This window comes from Meriones unguiculatus, chromosome 10 (assembly GCF_030254825.1).
Source record: "Meriones unguiculatus strain TT.TT164.6M chromosome 10, Bangor_MerUng_6.1, whole genome shotgun sequence".
In the NCBI taxonomy this organism is placed as follows: domain Eukaryota; kingdom Metazoa; phylum Chordata; class Mammalia; order Rodentia; family Muridae; genus Meriones; species Meriones unguiculatus.
The window spans coordinates 109,067,772-109,086,494 of record NC_083358.1 but is presented as its reverse complement, the minus strand read 5'-3'; the positions used below and the strand labels follow the sequence as shown (position 1 = coordinate 109,086,494).

General features: G+C 44.0%; 1 protein-coding gene and 1 pseudogene across 2 annotated transcripts in view; one reads left to right on the top strand and one right to left on the bottom strand.

Annotated features, from left to right (window-relative positions):
* Positions 1–9,640: 9,640 nt before the first annotated feature.
* The window catches only part of LOC132657121 (glutathione S-transferase alpha-4-like), a 30,746-nt pseudogene continuing 21,663 nt past the window's right edge, over positions 9,641–18,723 (bottom strand).
* Positions 9,906–18,723, top strand: part of Otud7b (OTU deubiquitinase 7B) — a 59,656-nt gene continuing 50,838 nt past the window's right edge. The window contains exons 1-2 of one of the 2 annotated variants that reach the window (XM_021650537.2): positions 9,906–10,247; positions 14,140–14,197. The gene's annotated coding sequence lies outside the window, so the exon portion shown is untranslated. The remainder of the gene's footprint in view (positions 10,248–14,139; positions 14,198–18,723) is intronic. The other variant, XM_021650538.2, reaches the window with a different exon arrangement.

Sequence of the window (18,723 nt, the reverse complement as noted above, 5' to 3'; positions counted from 1 at the left end):
GTGTTCGCTCTGCTCAGGGTTCGGAGGGCAATGATGACACCTCACGCCGCTATTTTGTTTGGCCCAATCTCTTCCTTTAAAGCCTCCTTATCTTCCCATGTGGCTATTTAAAAAAAATAATTGATTTCATTTTATTTTATGTGCATTAGTGTGAAGGTATCAGATCCCTCGGAACTGGCATTCTATAGAGACAGTTGTGAGCTGTCATGTGAGTGCTGGGAATTGAACCCAGGTCCTTTGGAAGAGCAGACAGTGCTCTTAACCACTGATCCATCTTTCCAGCCCCCATTACTCCCATTTTTTAAAAAAATGTGCTTTGTTATAATAGTCAGGGATTCTTTTTTGCTTTGTTTTCTCAAGACATGGTTTCTCCTTGTGGCCTTGGCTGTCCTGGAACTCACTCTGTAGACCAGACTGGCTTCAAACTCAGAGATCCACCTGCCTCTGCCCGCTGAGTGCTGGGCCTAAAGGTACATGCCACTGCCCCTGGCCAAGTCAGGGAATCTTTCATGTGTCCTGCTTGGTAATGAGAAGCAGCAGTAGAAGCCGGCCAGTGGCCCCCTTTCCTTCCAGTTCTGTTAGCTAACAGGAAGTGTGGAGAATCATTTTATTGTTGAAGTGGGTCACATACTGTCTCCCTCATGGGTCAGTATCGATGCTGCTTTTCTTCGTTCTACCACATTGTAGCTTATGCTGGTCTCCAGCTGGAATCCTTCTGTCTCAGCCTTCTGAAGATTTAGACAGCAGATCTAAGATGCCATGCCTGGTGGCTTTGGTTTTAAACATCTTCTTTTCCAGTTACGCAGTGATTCAAAAACAGTCTATCAGTCCTCTGAATTCTTTTCACCCCCTGAGACTGACAATGTCAGTCACAATAACTGTAACATGGTATTATTAGTATTATTGTTACTACTGGCCATAGACAAATGACTCTTAAGCACAACTGAAGACTTTTGAACAGAGGAAATATGACCAAATCAGAGTTCCCATCTGAGCAGATGAGAAAAGACCATATCAGAGCAAGAGACTACTGGAAGAGGAAGGTGGGGTTGTGAGCTAGGACTGTGACAGTGAGAACCGAGAGAAAGGAACTGACGAGAGGGCTCGGTGCAGAGGTACTGAAAATAAACAGAGCTAAAGCAGGAACACAGGTGCCAACTGTGTGCGGTGTTACCTAGCTGTAGGTGTGCACAGTGCTGGGGACCCTGCCGGAGTGGTAGGCCATAGCAAAATCAACCTGTCTGGCTGTTTATCACTTAAAATTTACCACCATACTCCCTTGGTTTAAGTATTAGAAGCTGTGTGAGGGTATGAGGGCAGACAATAGCTGTCGTTCTCTGTTCCTCGGGGGGCCTACACCTCTGCTGGGGTCCTGGAACTCTGGATGGAGAAAGGGGGCGTTCCGTTTCTCTCAGGGTCAGCTAGAGCACCTTAGAGCGAGGCCCACATGCTAGGCCAGGGTGTGAAAAAGGTTTTCCAGAGTGTTTCAGTTTGGCTCTTTCAGCATGAGATCCCTGCTGGCAAGGGAAGGTTGGGCATTCCAAAGCCCATGGTGATACCAAAGTGGTACAGCTCTTGCTCAAGCTTCTGTGCTGAGCACAGCAGAGGTGCGGGCAGAAGCCCATGCCTGGTTGGCTGGCAGCTGAGACACAGGCCTGGTGAAGGCAAGGGCCATTGAAGTCCAGGCCCAACAGGCCGGAGGGCAGGCCTGGTGTGAGGCCTGGTGACTTGGCCGGTAGGAGGCTGATGGCACCACAAATCCAGGCAGCATGGTTATTTGAAATCAGGGATTTATAAACCTTTGGGCAGTGGGAGGGATTTCCAGGGTGAATGTGTTTGATTTGCCAGGTTCAGGGAGTCAGGGATACTTGATTTGCATGTAGTGGTGCAGTGCCTCATTTTCCATGCAGTAGCATGGTCCTATCACAAGAAGGAGAACACAGTACTTAATTATCCTAAGTACAATTGAAGGTCACTGCTTAAAACTACGACCCTTAGCAGGGTGGGGCATTTCTAGGAATAGGTAGCAAGCTGAACTAGTTTCCTTATCAGGAAACAGTCTGGCCTGAGGGCTATTCGACCCTCCTAGTAAGACCTGGAGTCACCCAGGTCAGGGGAGACTTTTAGCACCCCACTGAGAAAAGGGAGTCTGTTATCATAGCGCAATAAATGGCTATCGGGAGGCATCAGACTTTATTCAACCTTATCCAGGAGAGCCCCACAAACAGGTACCAGCTGTCTAAATAAAGAGAAGAAGAGTTTTAAGACCAAATGGACAGTCTCTTGGGCAGCAGAAAGTCAAGTACAAAGGAGTGGGTGGGCAGCAAAGGCAGTACCTTCTGTGTCTTTCATGAACAAACATCTACAGTCAAAGGCTGCATTTTCCTTGTACAGTCCACTTCCTCTGACAATTCACTCCCCTGCACGCAGATGTGAAGAAGCATGTACGTCAAGCAGAAAAGAATTTGGACTTCCAACTCCTGGTTTGCTCATGACAGCTCCTTAAGAGCAGTAACCAAGTCTTTGCCTGGCAGACACATGGCAGGCACGAGAAATGGCAGTAAGATTCACATATTTGTTGAGTAATTTTTGTTCACGGAGAAGGCCAAGGGGTAAACAGACCGATGCTTGATTCAGCATCTTTTATTGGCAGTAAAAGTGACACTGCCACTCTTGTATGACCTGTGGCTCAGGGAAGATGGGGAAGGGCCCTTTTTAGGGACACCAAGCCTACAGGTGTAGGGCTGGCACTCCTGATTAGCACTCCGGTCCTTCTGCCAGTTACCACTGTTCAGCTGAGTTTTCCTTCTTCTCATTCATGATAGTACTTTCTCGCCAAATGGTCCTTAGACCTTATACTCGCTCCCCCGTGTCCTCCTATTTGTGGAACTTTTGAGAGGACCATTCCTGACCTCCCTCCCCCCAAAAGAGTCATCAGTCTCAGGAACTAGGACATAGGTCACCAGTAATTCCAGGAATAAGAAAACCGTAAAATTCCCTACCCAAGGAATAGCCTGGAGGTAACCACAAGAATGGGAAGGTGCCTCATCTCAGGGTAGGGCATCTGTGCTGGGCAGCCCACTGACCTACCATTCCTGAGGTCTATGGGTAGCTCATTCAATGTTAACTATGTTAGTCAGCCAATCACTCTGTAACAAGCTTGCCCTTGCTGAATGTCATCCAATCGCGTAACTGCTAAACTGGGAATTCCCCGGTGCTTGCTCAAACTCCAATAAAAACCCTGCTGTGCAGCTGCTCAGGGCTCTCTCTGAGCTGCTGCGCTGCTGACAGCGCAGAGACCAAGCTTAAGCCCGAATAAAGCTCTTTGCTCTTGCATACATAGTCTGGCTTCTGGTGGTCTTTGGGGACCCTAAGATCTGGACATAACACCTTCTCTAGCTTTTGGTTTTATTCCATCAGTTTCTTCCAACTTCAGGGTTTTATTTTTTCTTAAACTAAACAATTACATATTATCATATATATTACCTAAATAATAATACTTTCCATGTTCAGATGCATATCTTTTTTTTTCCAGCTAAGAAGCAACTTCCATTTATTACTGCTGAGTATTGGTAATGATCTACAGTCATCTCCACCAACCATCAGCAGCATGGGAACAGCCATGATGCTTCATTACATCAGCCTGGAAAGCAACCATCAACAACGCGTCACTGAAAAAGCCTAGTGAATGCCAACTAGATATAGTTCCTGTGCAGAAAATAAGCACACATTTATAATGTGGGAAAGCATTCTTAGCATACAGTACTTTAACATCAGCCATTAATCACATTTTTGAAAATAGGAGCATTAATAAGGGGGTCAGAGCCTGATGCAGTCACTTCTCTTTATACCCCTGAATGGGCTTGAGTTTGGCTTGCTTCCCAGTGCTGACCTAGTCGGGGGCAGTGACTTAGTCCTTGCATTCCTGGGCCTCTCCTCATTGTCTTGGCTATTGTGTTGGCAGACTTAATCATTTGTTTCCTTCAGGCCTGGGGGCGTGTCATCTGCAAAGTGGAGACCCACCTGGTAGGCCTTCCAGTCAGGTAAGGGAGCACTCATTCTCCTCACAGCCCAAGGAGCTGGCTTCTCTCTACCATCCTGTTGGCCTCTTCTGGCCTTAAGGAGCCATTCTAATGTCCTCAGGGGATTTGTCAGGACCTGGCTAAGAACATACCCAACCTGCCAAAGGCTCTTCAGTTAATGTCCTATCACATCTCACCCAGGGATTGTGCTTTCAGTGATTGGCAGCTGATAAGTCTTACTTGCAATAAAGCACCTCCGTTGATCTCAGGCCCTCCAAGGGCAGAGATACTCTTCTTAAGGTTTCCTCTAATGCCTAATCCCGAGGAAGCTGCACAAAGGTAGTCTAGTACCACTCACTGACTCACTGGCAAACTCTCCTTTTGGTATATTCATTACTCCTCATTTAAAAAAAAAATCAATTAAGTAGTCAACTATGAACAAACACTTGTGGAAACAAACAACTCAAGGCAATCGCCAAATAGCAATTGATTGGTGAAGACCTTCATATTTTGAAGCTTTGCATACAGCCCTTTTAAGGGAGTGATAGAGTTTACTTCTTCAGCTCCACTTAGAACACTCACCGGTAGAGGAGGAAGTTGCTAGTTTCACAGTGGTGTGCTGAGGTCACATCAAACTGTCTCTTTCCCCAACTCCTTATTCAGTTAATCGCACTACGGTAGGAAATTGTCAGTGTGTTCAGGCACCATGGAAACTGGCAAGCGTCACCAACCACAGCTTTTTCCCTTCTGGAGAGCTAATTGTTAATACTCAATAGCACACCATGGGTGGTGAAGGAAGTAGAACACAGAGGTAGAGGTGGAGATTAATAAGCTTCTGTATAAAGAAGCTAGAACCAGAGCGAGGTCAGCTGCATAGGAGCTTATAATGGAGACTAAATAATTTTGCATTTCTTTGTAATACCAAGGATCTAATGTCATCTTATCAGTTGAGATGCTTTGGGTTATAAGTCATAGAACATTTCAAATGGCTTAGACAATAAGTAAGATGTATTAGCTTATGTAACAAGGACTTCCAGTAGGGCCACACCAGTGTTGGTTAAATCAGTCATTTACCAAAGGCCCAGATTCTTTTGTTTTTCCTCTTCTACTTCTGAGTATCTAGCTAGTCTTCCAACCAGCACAACAGTTCAAAAGACAACATTCAAATAGCAGGGGAAAAAAAAAACCCAAACACCTTCTTCTTTCTTATCTCTTTGTAAGAACAAACACTCCCACACACAATACTCCCCATAAGCCTCCAGGGATTTTCTTTGCATTTCATATTGGTCAAAATTCTACTACCTGTCTAAACAAAGCCAAATGAAGGGTGAGATAGGATGTCATGATCATCAGTGTTTCACCTGTATCCCCCCCCCCCCCACTTCTTTGGAACCAGCCCTCTCTGAAGTTCAGAGCTCTACAGAGAAGCATTGCTATTGAATGCAAACAATGCTCTACAAGCAAAGAGGAAGGAGATGGACGTCGGTCAAGAGTCCTAGTTTGTTCCTAGTTTCTTTGTGTTGCCATGATAAACACTATGACCAAAAGCAACTTGGAAGGAAAGAGTTTGTTTTATCCTCCAGGCTACAGTCTACCATCAAGAGAAGTCAGGGCAGGAACTCAAGCAGGAACCAAGAGGCAGGAACTGAAACAGAGACTATGGACAACTGCTGCTTCGTGGCTTGCTCCTTGTCTCTGCTCAGCTAGCTTCCTTACGCAATCCAGGCCCATCTGCAGGAAGATGGCTTACCTACCGTGGGCTAGCCCTTCCTCTATCAACCAGCAGTAACAGATGGACATAACATCCATCCGACAGACATGCTCATAGCCCAATCTGATGGAGACAAACACCCATTCGAGGTTCCCATTTCCCCAGGTGTGTCCAGTGGACAACCAAAAATAGCTATCTGGACATATGTGGGTACCACTTTGGTGAAGAGAGATCACTGGAGTACATCAGGAGCTATGATCTAAGCAGACAGAGAGTCTGTGAGTAAAGAGAACAATTTTATGTTATTAATAATTATTTTTATGACAGGGGCTTACTTTGTAGTTCAGGCTAGCTTGAAGTTGAAATCATTCCACCGTGCCTCCTGAGTACCGGGATTTCACTATGAGCCACGATACTTGGCTCCACTTACATATTTATAATGACAAACTACCAAAGCCATGGCTCTAAATGTCAATTAGCTACTAAATCCAAATAATACTGAGTGAATGCCTACCATAAGCCAAATAACATAGCAGTTATTATACATAAAAATGATGAGTTTACCTTATGGAGATTTAGAATCTAATGGGTAAAGCAAATATCAATCAGATGATTTACAAGTAAATATAAAGTTATAACCAGTTTAAGTGTTATGAAGAAATAAATGCTGGATTTTCTCTTCTTTTTTTTTTCTTTTTGAATAGTAACAATATACATCTACAGCAATCTCGCGTATACAATGTGACATCCACGGAGCTGGATTGATGGCTCAGCACTTAAGGGCACTGGCTGCTCTTCCAGAGGACCCGGGGTCAGCTCCCAGCACCCACAATGTCTCACAACCATTTGTAACTCCAGTTCCAGAGGATCTAACGCCCTCTTCTAGCCTCCATGGACACCAGGCACATGGTGCACAGATACACACACAGGAAATACAGCCATATACGTAAAATATGAAACAACTTAAAATTAAGATAAAATCCCCAATATGAAATACACGTGTAACAACTACTTTTATTAAGATACACTACATCTCATCATTAAAAAAAAATCTCTCCTGTCCCTTTGTACTGAAGTTTTCTTCTTCCTTAATAGGTGGTCATGGCTGATACCTGGTATTGTGTTATGTTTTCCTGTTCTGGAATTTGAGTTTCATAAAAATGCTTTTTTTTTTCTTAATGAATATGTGTGTGTGTGTTAGTGTGGGGTATCAAACCCAGGGCCTTATGTCTCCTAGATAAGGGTTCTAGAGTTGAAAATCAATAGTTAAGTTTTTGAAGGGCGACAGAGATGGCTCAGTGGTTAACAGCACTAGCTGCTCCTGCAGGAGACCCGGTCCCGTTCCTGGCGCTAGGTGACTCAGCCATCGGTAGCTCCACTTGCAGGGGACCTGACACCCTCTATCTGGTGTCTGTGAGCACTGTACAAACACAGTATACATATATGTAGCAAAAATACTCGGATGCACAAAATAACTCTAAAAAAGATGATGTTGAGATTAACTGATAATGCTGTGCTTAATGGTAGCTTATCTGTGTTTCTAATAAAAATTCAGTGGTAGAGACAACATATATGTCTTTTTATTGTGGTCATGTGAAAGGTTTCCATTGACTGGATATTACAAATAAAGTTGTTATTGCAACTATCTATAAGCTTTCTGTAGACATATTTTCTTTTCTGTTGGGTAAATACCTCGGAGTAGAATTTCCGGGTCACAGGGCAGGAATGGATTTAACTTAGAAAAAGACCTGGATTTTTCTTTTTTTAAACTATATGGATTTATGATCGTCAGCCCCAAGATTTCTGAGTTAGCCGACATTCCTGAGCATGTACAGTACAGTTTTAAAAGAACCCTAGAACCACTGGCCTAAATTATAGCCATAGTGGCAGAAAGGAAGTTATTTTGATTTGGTTTTCTTTTCTACCACAAAAACATATAAATGCAAATAATTTCTCCTTTTTCCTTCCTGAGTAGTTGCACAACAGCTTTCTCTGAATCTTTCTCCTGAGCTGTACCCGTCAGCCTAGAGTCTCTTTGGAGGAGCTTTGGCGAAATGCAAGCTAAAGCTCAGAGAGCTCCTTGAAGCTTAGAAACACACAGATAAGGAAACAAAAAACAGTTGTTAGGGTGGAAAAGAACACTGAGCTGAGTGGCAGATGAGGGTGTGACCTTGTGTACACTGGTGGGGTTTTCTTTGATGCCTTTCCATCCTCTCTTTACTAGTAGCAAAAAAAAAAAAAAAAAAAAGTGTGCAGGCCACTGTGACTGCCCACTCTTATTAGATGGTCGATTTCTGAGCATTGGACACGGTGACAGCAGAGACAAAGAAACTGAGGGCTTAGGAATGGGAAGGGAGTCACTTAATGGATCAGGGACTGGCTGAGCCGGGACCAGAACCCAGGTGGTCTGGCTCCCAGCCCAGCTGACCACACTGCTACCCACACAGACAGAGCTGGCCAAAGACAAGCCGCCCATTGAGCAACTGCACAAACAACAAAGACTGACGGATGCTCAGAGTAAGAAACAAGCACAAAGCAACTGCAACCCCATCACTTCCTGATCCCCAAATTTCCAGACAGGCCAACAACATGTGGCCACCTAAATGGCTCTGAACAGCAAGTTGGTTCAGCTTTTGAATCTGGACCACTTTTTGTGGTCACCGCCAAAAGAAAAAGTCTGCCTTGTGCTCAAGGTGGAGAGAGCCTTTGAGCTCCACACCTGGTCCGAAAGAGTCATCTGTGAGAGTGTGTAAGCATTACAGACACAGTGAACTGATGAGCATGAATTGGTCTGGGAGGCCTTGGTGAAAACAGCTTTCAGTTTTGGATAGCTCTGCCTTCCCACCTCAGACTTAGCTAGCAAGGTCTAGTATGATTATGGAATCCAATTAGAATCAACAGAAGTGACCAAATCTCACCCTCTTCTCCTCCTCAAATTTGTCACTAAACAGTGGCCACAATTGGCTCTGCTTGTTAAATTGCATTTAAGTTCTGGTATGTTCCAGGCAAGGTACATTGCTCTGCTTGGCTGAGGTATGTATACATGGCCCTAAGTTCAGCCCTAAACCTTCACTTCTAAAGAGTAACCTTCAAGAGATAAAGCTGTCCAGCAGGTTTCCTGTTTCAGGTGTCAGTTTCCTAGTTTGGATAATTCTTGTATTCTATCCTTCCCTTTTAGAAACCAAAAGCCCCAGAGAATAGTGAGGAAAATAAAAAACTGACTGCGTTATGTATTTTTACATAAACCCAGTGAACATGATTTCGAGAATAAACACTGTCTTGAATTATATGGTCTGGGCACCACAATGTTTGGTGTCTGAATTAAAATTTAGGATTCCTTTGGTTAGAGTATAGCTGAGGCTGGCCCCGTTTTGTATTTAAAGTGGTTCTTCTAGAAGCAGTCCATGGTCTTTTACAAATATGGAAGGTGGAGATGGCTTGTTGCTGCTCTCCTGGGCACAGGTCATTGTAACCTACACGACCCGTGTTTTCCCTCATATAAAGTACTTTAATGCATTTTATAAACACTAAATTCTAAGCTCGCGGATGCTTGCGATTTATGTCTTGTTGACTTTTCTATTTCCAGTATTACGGAGAGCAGTGCCTTTCCACAGTAGGGCTCCAATAAATATGGGCGTTGAATTATGCTGTAATGTTGCAAAAACACCTCAACAATCAAAAGTGCTTAAAAACCTTTTACTTGTGGTGATCTTGTCATTAGGGAGTCATTGTTATGCAAGTAAATGCTGTACAGAAAAGGGCAGGTTCACGTCAAGAGTGAAGGAACAAGAGACATGCATAACTGGGTGGGGCTGGTCCGTGCAGTTTCCTCGGTCCAGGACTGCGTGGAGTAACTAGAATTTCAACCTTCTTCTCAAGTATTTTCATCCTTCTCACCTTTCGAGAACTACTCCGCCCGTCTCCAATTCTTCTCGAAGTGCTGGCGCCAACTGATGCGACCCCAAAGTCTTAACAGTCCACGCCGAGCTTCCAGCCCGGGGGTTCGAGGACGCGAGCCAAGAACGCGCGGGGTCACGCGCCGGGCAAGCGCCAAACTGGCCGCGGCCCCGGAGCGGCCCTGAGGGCGGGGCCGCTGCGGGGCGGGGCTGCTGCGGGGCGGGGCGGGGCGGGGCCGGCAGCGCCGGCGGGCGGGAGGAGGCCTGAGGGCGGCTAGGGTGTCACCGCCAACCCGCTCCGGCCGGAAACGGGCGCTTGTTTCCGGCCGGACGTTCGAAAGCCACCGATCCGGAGCCAGCCGCTGGAGTCGGAGTGGCGACCTGGTGTGGAGCCGGCGGAAAGCCACTGGGGAGAGGCCAGCTCCGGTCAGTCCCGGCTTGGCTCCGGATACAGATCCTGTGGAGAGCAACAGCCGCGGTCGCAGTGTCCGCCTCCGCCTCCCATCGTCGTCGGGGGAGGGGCCGCTCGGACCCCGGGGTCACTGCCGAGGAATGAGGAGAGGCGGCCGGGCCCCGCGCTCCGCCCCGGCCTAGAGCCTTGCCCCGAGAGTCGCGAGGGTAACGGAGCCCCCAGCCCCGACACCTTCCCCATCTCCCCCCCGCCTCTCCAGGGCCTCAAACTGTCTCTCCGAGCTCCACTGCTCCCTCTCTCTGACCAGACCTCACCTGAAGCCATCTCCCCAGAGCACCCGCTCCTCGCCTCGCCGCTCCCTGCTTGGTCCCCACCTTCCCCCTTCACGCCAATCTTTCACCTGCGTCCCACGCTCCCAGCCCTGCCCGGCGGTTCTGGTCCTCTCCGGAGCTGGGCTGGGCAGTTGGGATGGTCCCCTCTTGTCAGGCTTTGGGGGAGGGATGGCAGAGTTTTAGGGTGGTCTAGATGCAGCCGCCGGCCCCCTCCTCCCAGTAGGATAAAGTTCTTTTAAAGTCACTATAAAAGTAAAGAGACAAGTTTGTTCCTATCGATAGCCAAACCGAAGTCCGTCCAGTAATGGAGGGTGGGGGCTGGGGGAGAGAGAGAGAGAAGAGGGGAGAGAGACACAGAGAAAGAGAGAGAGAAAGACTGTGCGACTGTAGGTGTAGAAATTCTAGGGAAGGCTTATGGACTTTAGAAGAAAAGTTGCTCTGAGCCGATGGAAACTTTAGAAGCTGATGATGAGTAAGCCGGGGGCTGCGTGATCTCACTCTTCTCATAATTACTAGGTTAACGGTGTGGCTCCTGTCGAGATGGAATAGGATTTGTTTACTGGGCCGGCGTATTTTTAGCCTGTCGGCTCACAAGGACCAGCCCTCAGAGTCCGTCCCTCTGGTGATAGAATGTCTATCTAACCCAGGTGTCTTTTTCTGGGCACAAGAAACATGTAAAACTGGGGAAGTTGAAAGAAGCGGACTGGTGAAATTTGATCTAAGAGGTTACCCACCCACAAACAAACAAACAAACAAAAACTTAGTAGTGAATTTTCATGACTGCAAAGCCAAGAGCTAACTCGACTTTGGCTTTTGCTGACCTTATTTTTATTTTTTATTTTTTGTGAGTACTACATAAGATGTTTTATTTAGGAAACTAGAAGCTGGTAATTTGTCGGTCTTTGGCTTTTCCTACTGTATACTTAGGAGGTCTTTCAGGAGGCTGGATCTTTTTGTCTCTCAAAACCTGTTTAAGGTGGAAAAGCAAAGGAGAAGTAGTGGTTAGATGAATCCAAAAGAGGAGCTAATTTCTATTTTAATTTTTTTTCTATATTGCATAACTAAAAAGCCATTTAGAAAATGTGTTTCTTAGTAAATGAGATTCTGTTCCTGAAGGGATGGAGAAGTCTGCCAGGGAGAATCAGCCTTGTAGTTAAATGTTGGCTGCATATAGCTTACAAATGAACACATTCTAGGTAAACAATGAGGAATCAATTATGTGCTTTGCTCTCATTGTTTTTCAACCAGGTCCTTTAAGTTTACTAACCTACTGCGCTTAGTCTATTGATATTTTGAAGGCTGAACAGAAAGAACGTGAAGTAAAAGAAATGGCTGTTCCTCCCGTCCCGAGCTGAATTGCAGTCTGTTAATTTGAGTAGTGAACTGGCACCCTCAGTGCGCCTCCCCAACTCAGGCCAGTGTCTGTGTCCTTAGAGATTATACATGAACACAAATATCAGCTCATGCTAGGAATAATTGAGAAGGTAAATATGCTGAAAACATGTATTCCAAAACCAAAGTAGATTGTTTTCGATTTTCTGTCTCATTTTGGATTATCAGCACCTTTCTGCCAAATCACTATCCATTAACGTGAGTAATTTAATTGGATACATGCCTCCTTTGGACATTATACATTTAAACCACAAGTAAAGATGGAAGGTAGTTTCCAAACTACTACTAAATTTTATTTATTTTTGGTGGTCTGATTTGTCTTATCCTTTTTATTTAGTATCAGGGACTTCCTCTCTGGAGGAAAAAAGTAAAATGTTGCCAAAGAAAAGAGGCTGGTGTGTTGTATAATGGAGTGGTGGAGCGGTGGATCTAATGGATTGTGAAGGCAAGGTGACCAGCAATTGATGCTCATTGTTAGATGTGCTGTCGTGAAGTTCTGTCTAACTTAGAAATGTTCTTGAAGTAATAATTGCTTTATCTCTCTTTTCCTCCCCACTCTCCTTCTACCTATTAGTGGGAAAAAAATATCTCAGTTGGAGCTTAAAATTGGATTTAAAAACACAGATATCCCCTTGGAGTCTTATTGTTAGTAGTTGCTTTAATCTGTGTGAATTGATTGGTGCCGATAGTAGTTAGGACACGGGTAATTTTTATTTATACCTGACTTCCTTTTGCTGAAGTGTATATCTTATTCCCCTGGGTGTGGATTGAAGAGTTTGAGTAAACCTAGGAATGAGTGTGTACCGAGCAGCCCAGCCGTGGTTCTCAGTTCGTAGAAAGCTTTTTAGAGAGCTGAGGAACATTGTATGCAGCCAAACCAGTCATGATGGAACAGTTTAGTGTCAAAATAAAGCTTCACTTTGTTATGGGAGAATTATACTGCTGTTAAGTTTCTGAGCTCCCAAACGCCTCAAGGATTGTAACAGTACTGGCTGAGACTGTTAGAAAGGGGAGGGAAGGGGAGAGAATGTTTAAGGAAGAGTCCTTCTCACCACAAACACAAATCAATCTTTGGAAATGTGATTTCAGGAACATGTTTTCTATGGAAACTAAGGACTATGGAATAACAGACCTGAATCTTATCACTTGATAAATTCAGAAAATTAAAATTTTGTGCAGGGCAGTTTAATCATGAATTTCTGGATTTAATTGACTTTTTAATATAATAGAAGAGAGGACGTAAAAAATGTTCTTCCTGAATAGTGATTGAATGGTCCTATTGATAAAGCAACCCCCAAGCTCCAGTGGCAGCCCCTGGGGAAATAGAAAGATGTGAAAGGTGCCTTCTCCCTTGGAGTGGGGTAAAGGATAGGGGCTAACACATGCAGCATGGGTCAGGGCAAGGCATGACGGCGACACAAAGATGGGAAGAGACCTGAGCGTTTACACTGCAAAATACAGGAGACGAAACAGAACCAAGCCTAATGTACACTGCTGGAGTGGACATGGTTACTTCAAGAAGACTTGAAGTAACAAGCAATTAATGAGATCAAGCAAAAGAAGGTTTCTGAATCAGTATGTTGTGAACCGGACTTGAGAGGTTATAGATTAGTCATATAAAGGTACAGGCTGTGAAATCAGATGGACTTCAGTTCTTTTTACACTGTGACCTTGTCTGGGTCACTTCTTTGTCATTACCTATAAGTAGGTACATTAAAGTCAATAAAAAAAAATGTTCTCAGTGTTAGAAATAAAAGAAAAAGATTTTCTGAGCAACTGCAGTGCTTGCTTAAAATACATTCTGTTTCCAGCACTTTACAGATAGGGTGTGGTGATGCGTCTATGTAATCCCTGCACTTGGGAGAAAGGCAGGAAGAGCAGAAGTTTAAGGGCACCCTTCCTTGGCTGTGTTGTGAATTCAAAGCCAGCCTGGGCTATGTGAAACTCAGTCTCAAAAACCCAAGCGAAAGCATTTTCCAAATAAAGTATAGAATGTACAGTGTGCGCTGATGGTATGGATGAATGACTAAGTTATGTGTGAGAGTGACTGGAGAGAATGTGGGCTGGTCAAGTCATGGGGAGTAAGAGGGTGGAAGGAACTCAGAGGCCAGACTGTTGGATGTGGATGGAAGGGTCAATAGAATCATTGTAGGTCCTCGAACAAAGGATGGATTTAATGAGAAAGATTGAGCCCTTTGGTCCAGGAACTCAGGGACAAGGAGTCAGGCAGAAACCAGTACATTGTGACTGTTCTGCTTTTTTTTCTGTACCATCCCGGCCCAAAGAGATGCAGCCAGTAGACGTAAGATTCTGCACAGGGGCTTTTGTGTTTGCATACCTTGCTGTCTGAGCTCTGCTTGTCCCTGTCTCATAGTGCACCAGCCTGTGGAGAAATCGCAAGACTATGGCGGGGTTCTGCTCAACAGCTTGTGGTAAGGATGACATTATGTTTCAAGGGCATTCAGCCCTGCTAATGTAACACAGTACCTAAGAATTCAACACTTTTTGAAGAAATTTATTAGTTTAAAATGTGTTATTTTTAAAGCGAGACTTACTATATTAGGGGATTATACTGATGTTGCATTTAAGTCTATATTACCTGGCAGTGAAGAGAACTATAGGAATGATGAAATACAGTTAATTTTGGCTTAAATATTTGGCTTTAGAAATCCACAAAATTAATGGTCCATTTATGTTTGATTAAAAGTAAACTATACTAAGAATCTTAAAAAAAAATCTGTGAAGGTCGAATATGGCCTCTCAGGCTGTTTCCCTCGTGAATAAGAACAATTGGTAGATAATGTCTGTGTTCTACCTCAAGTGAATCTTCTGTCACAGTATCTGTGGGAATCTCACTGCATTGTACTGTGTTGTTAAAGACTAAGGAAGCTTTCTTAAAGGTGTTGGGTACTGAAAAGTCTTCTGCAGATATCCTGAAGAAAAATTACTTGATAATGACTAATTATAAAAAGGGAAGGCTATGAGAAGTCTCCATGTAAACAGTAAACAGAAGCACACGGCTGTTCTTTAGCGTACTGTTCTTTAGTGTACTTGCCACTCTCATCTCTGCCAGCCCCGCCCTCTTGTCATTACAAAACTATGCGTTGGTGATGTCATTGAGCACTGGTCATTACTTACCTCAAGTCAGGTGATTATATTTCTGAGTTGGAAACCAGAGGCAGAAAAGACAGAAATTTTATCATATGCAGCTAGACTGAGATTATTTTCAACTGTATTATTTAGTTATGTCTTATCCCTTAGTTTCTTCTGAGAAATAGTTTGGGGTAAAAGGAATTAAACTTGGTTTTAGGGACCTGTACTATGCTCAGAGGGTGGAAACAACAGTTTTGTGTCCTGTATGAGTTGTGAGTTCAGTTCAAGTAATAGGAATGGAGTGGATATCTGTTGAGCTTCTATTTACATGGCAGACACATTTTAAAAATTGAAAGTATGTTATTAATCGCATTGTTCAGGCCTTATAACATAGATGCTTTAGGAAAAGAGTACTTTGATAATTATGAAAGGTACCACAGAGGAATTGTAGCATTTTAGGTGCTTTTTGAAAAGTGCATTAGGCCAGGAATAATCACACACACCTGTAATCCCAAATCCTAATACAGGAGAGGCTGAAGATCAAAGATTGTGGGTTTCAGATCAGCTTTAGCAAGCATAGTGCGCGCGCACACACACACACACACACACACACACACACACACAAAGTAGATACCAGTAATGAAAAAGCAAGCAAGCAAACAGAACCCCCAAGAAATCAGAGGGACCAAGCAAAATCCTGGAAACAGGACAGTATTCAAAACGTTCTAGGGACATTGATTAGATTGACCTGCATAGTGGTGAAATGAGACTTGTTTTGGGGCTGTATTTATGGGAAAAAGCTAGGCTAATAAGTTTATGACATAAAAGAAGGAAAATAGAGCTTATGGAGCCCATGGAGATGTTTTATTAGAATAGTAATATGACAGTAAGACACAGCTGGCTTACCTTAAAGAGAAGAGAGATTGATTTCTGGACTCTGTGATGTGATGATGCCTGAGAAGGGTTTTGAGGGTAGAATACAGAGAAGAGTGGACATGAGAAGGTTGAAACTAGTGAGGACTGGGAGACACAGGACGACAAGTCAGATAGAACTGCCTCAAGCCTGGGCTGTATGAGGCATTGCCTGAGATAAAAACATTATGAAGATTTCCTCATTTTTACATTTGTAAAAATTTTATATGTATGTGAAAGTGCCTGCATGTATGGTTATGCACCGTGTGCATGCCTCTCTTGGCCAGGTTAGGGTATCAGAGTCCCGAAAACTAACTAAAGGTGGTTGTGAGCCATCTGATGTGGGTGCTGGGTCCTGAACTCTGGTCCTCTGAAAGAGCATCAAATGCTCTTAAATGCTTAGCCATCTCTGCAGCCTCAGATGTCCTTATTTTTAAGGAAATCATGATGAGTTCATTTGGGATATATTGGATTTCAGGTGGCACATGTCCACCAGCTGTTTGGTTGTCAGAGTTAGGAGCCTAAAATTGGATAGATCAAGTCAGTGAATAGCCGATTATCAGCAAAGATGTAATAGCTATAATGTGTGAAGACTGGAGTTTAGAAAAAGCAGCATGGTAAAGACCAGTAGTAAACGTGAGAGGTAGCTTTTCTCCCCTCTAGGCCGTTCCAGTTGGTTCTTCTTTCTCTTTAACTATTTATTTGGTTTGATTTTATGTTCTTCTGCTCCATCCAGTGTCTATTGATGTCTCCTATCTTACAGACTCAGCCCTAGGCACCAAATAGATGGAAATGGGTTAGAAAAATCTACCTACAAGGAGTATAAGGCTATAATTCAGCAGTTCTCAGCCTGTGGGTTGCGACCCCTTTGGGACTTGCATGTCAGATATTTACAGTACCATTCATAACAGTAGCAGAATTACAGTAATGAAATAGCAACGGAATAATTTTATGGTTGGGGGTCAGCACAATGTGAGAAACTGTATTAAAGGGTCGCAGCATCAGCAACATTGAGAACTACTGGTTTAACTGAAAGATAGTGGACATATAGACATATAGATGAAGTGAAGTGATAAATGCTGTAATAAAGTTGTGGGGTAGAAAGGGTAGGCCCACAGTTCTGCCTTGAGTGCGGTAGGAAGAGCCTTCCAGGGGAGAGGACTGGCCCAGGAATGATGAGTGAAGCATATAGCTGTAGAAGACAGAGAGTAGCACACGCTAGACAGAGAATATAGCGTGAATAGAAAAACTCAAAGGAATGGAACAGAATTTCATGTAGTATCTAAGAAATATGACTGACAAATCAGCCAAGGCTGGAGCATGTGGAGCTTTATCTCCTGGCAATGTGTTTGTCCATTGTCTGTCCGCCCATCCATCCAACCATCCATCCATCCATCTGTCCATCCATCCATCCTTCCATCCATCCACTTATTTATTGAGATGGCATTTCACAGTATAACTCAGGAAGGCCTGGGATTTAACTCCGCAGCTCAGGCTGGTCTTGAACTTTGGTCTGTTCTGCCAGCCTCCCATGTGTGAACGCTCCTGCCTGATACTTATTTTGTGGCACTGAGAATCGAGCAGTGTTGCATGCACGTTAGGCATGTGCTGCGCCACTAGAGTGCTTTATTTGGTGGCACAGTAAATGATGCGGTAAGAAAGGGTTATAAACACGTGGGGTAAGTTTCACATCCAAGAAAGGTTATTGCAGTGCTTCAGAAAGTGTACCTAGGTGAACAAGACAAAGGGTCAGTTAGTAATTTCTTGTTTAACCAGAACACATTTGTTGATGGAATTTATGGAGTCAGAGGATTGGAAGAATTGTGGTGCTTATTTTTTTTAAAGATTTATTTATTATGTATACAATGTTCTGTCTGCATGTGTGCCTGCACACCAGAAGAGGGCACCAGATCTCATTTTAGATGGTTGTGAGCCACCATGTGGTTTCTGGGAATTGAACTCAGGACCTCTGGAAGAACAGACAGTGCTCTTAACCTCTGTGCCATTCCTCCAGCCCTCTGGTACTTTCTTATTAATTTTCAGATAGAATACCCTAGGATTTAATCAGAACCATAGAATAGTTTTAGTAATGCAGGCTAGAATGCATTCTTGAGTGGCTGTCCTTTGGCAGGTGATTAATGAACGTGAGATGCCCACACTGCTCTCTCTCCTGTCCTATTTCAGTGCTTGTTCCCTTCTCACTTTGTATTGCACTGGACAACAGAAGGGCTTGTCACCCCTGTTTTACTGTCCCTTTTAACCAGAGTGAACTGGTATTTCCCAAGGTTTAATTGAGAAAATCCTGCTTTGAAAGTACCACTAAGGAGGGACTTTTGACCTGGTCAGTTAGGTGTCGAGGAGGGAGAGGAACAGTATATTAGGCTTCATGAGCTGTAATCATTGGCTGGAGAAGGAAGTCAAGGTTTTACTACGTGTCTAGATCTGTTTTTCTTTCCCACTAAATTCCCTTCAAGTTGTTTTCTATTTAAACTTAGTTTTCAGTGGGCCAGCAAAACTTGTTGTTATTAGGAATAGGCTCTGGCTGAGTGTGCTGGCCCTCTGTTGTGATGACAGCACTAAGGGGGCTGGTGTGTTTGAGGTTAGCCTGTGTACAGTAGTGAGACCCTGTCTTTGCCACCTCCTCCCTCCTGTACTTAGAGCCAGCTTGGTGGCTCATGCCTGTATGCCTAGTACTTAGAAGGTTGAAGTAGGACTGCAGTGAGTTTGAGCCTAGCCTGGGTTACACAGTGAGTTGTAGGACTGTCTGGATCATGGAATGAGACTGTCTCAAAGCAAAACAAAACAAAAAACAAAACTCAAACCAAAACAAATAGCAGTAAATCAGACACTCTGTCCAGATTCGAACTCTTCCTTTCAGTTATGGAAGGAAGTTGGCTTTAATGTGAGAGTGTGTGTTTGTCTTTGCAGGGGAAGAACAGGATCAGATAGAGAA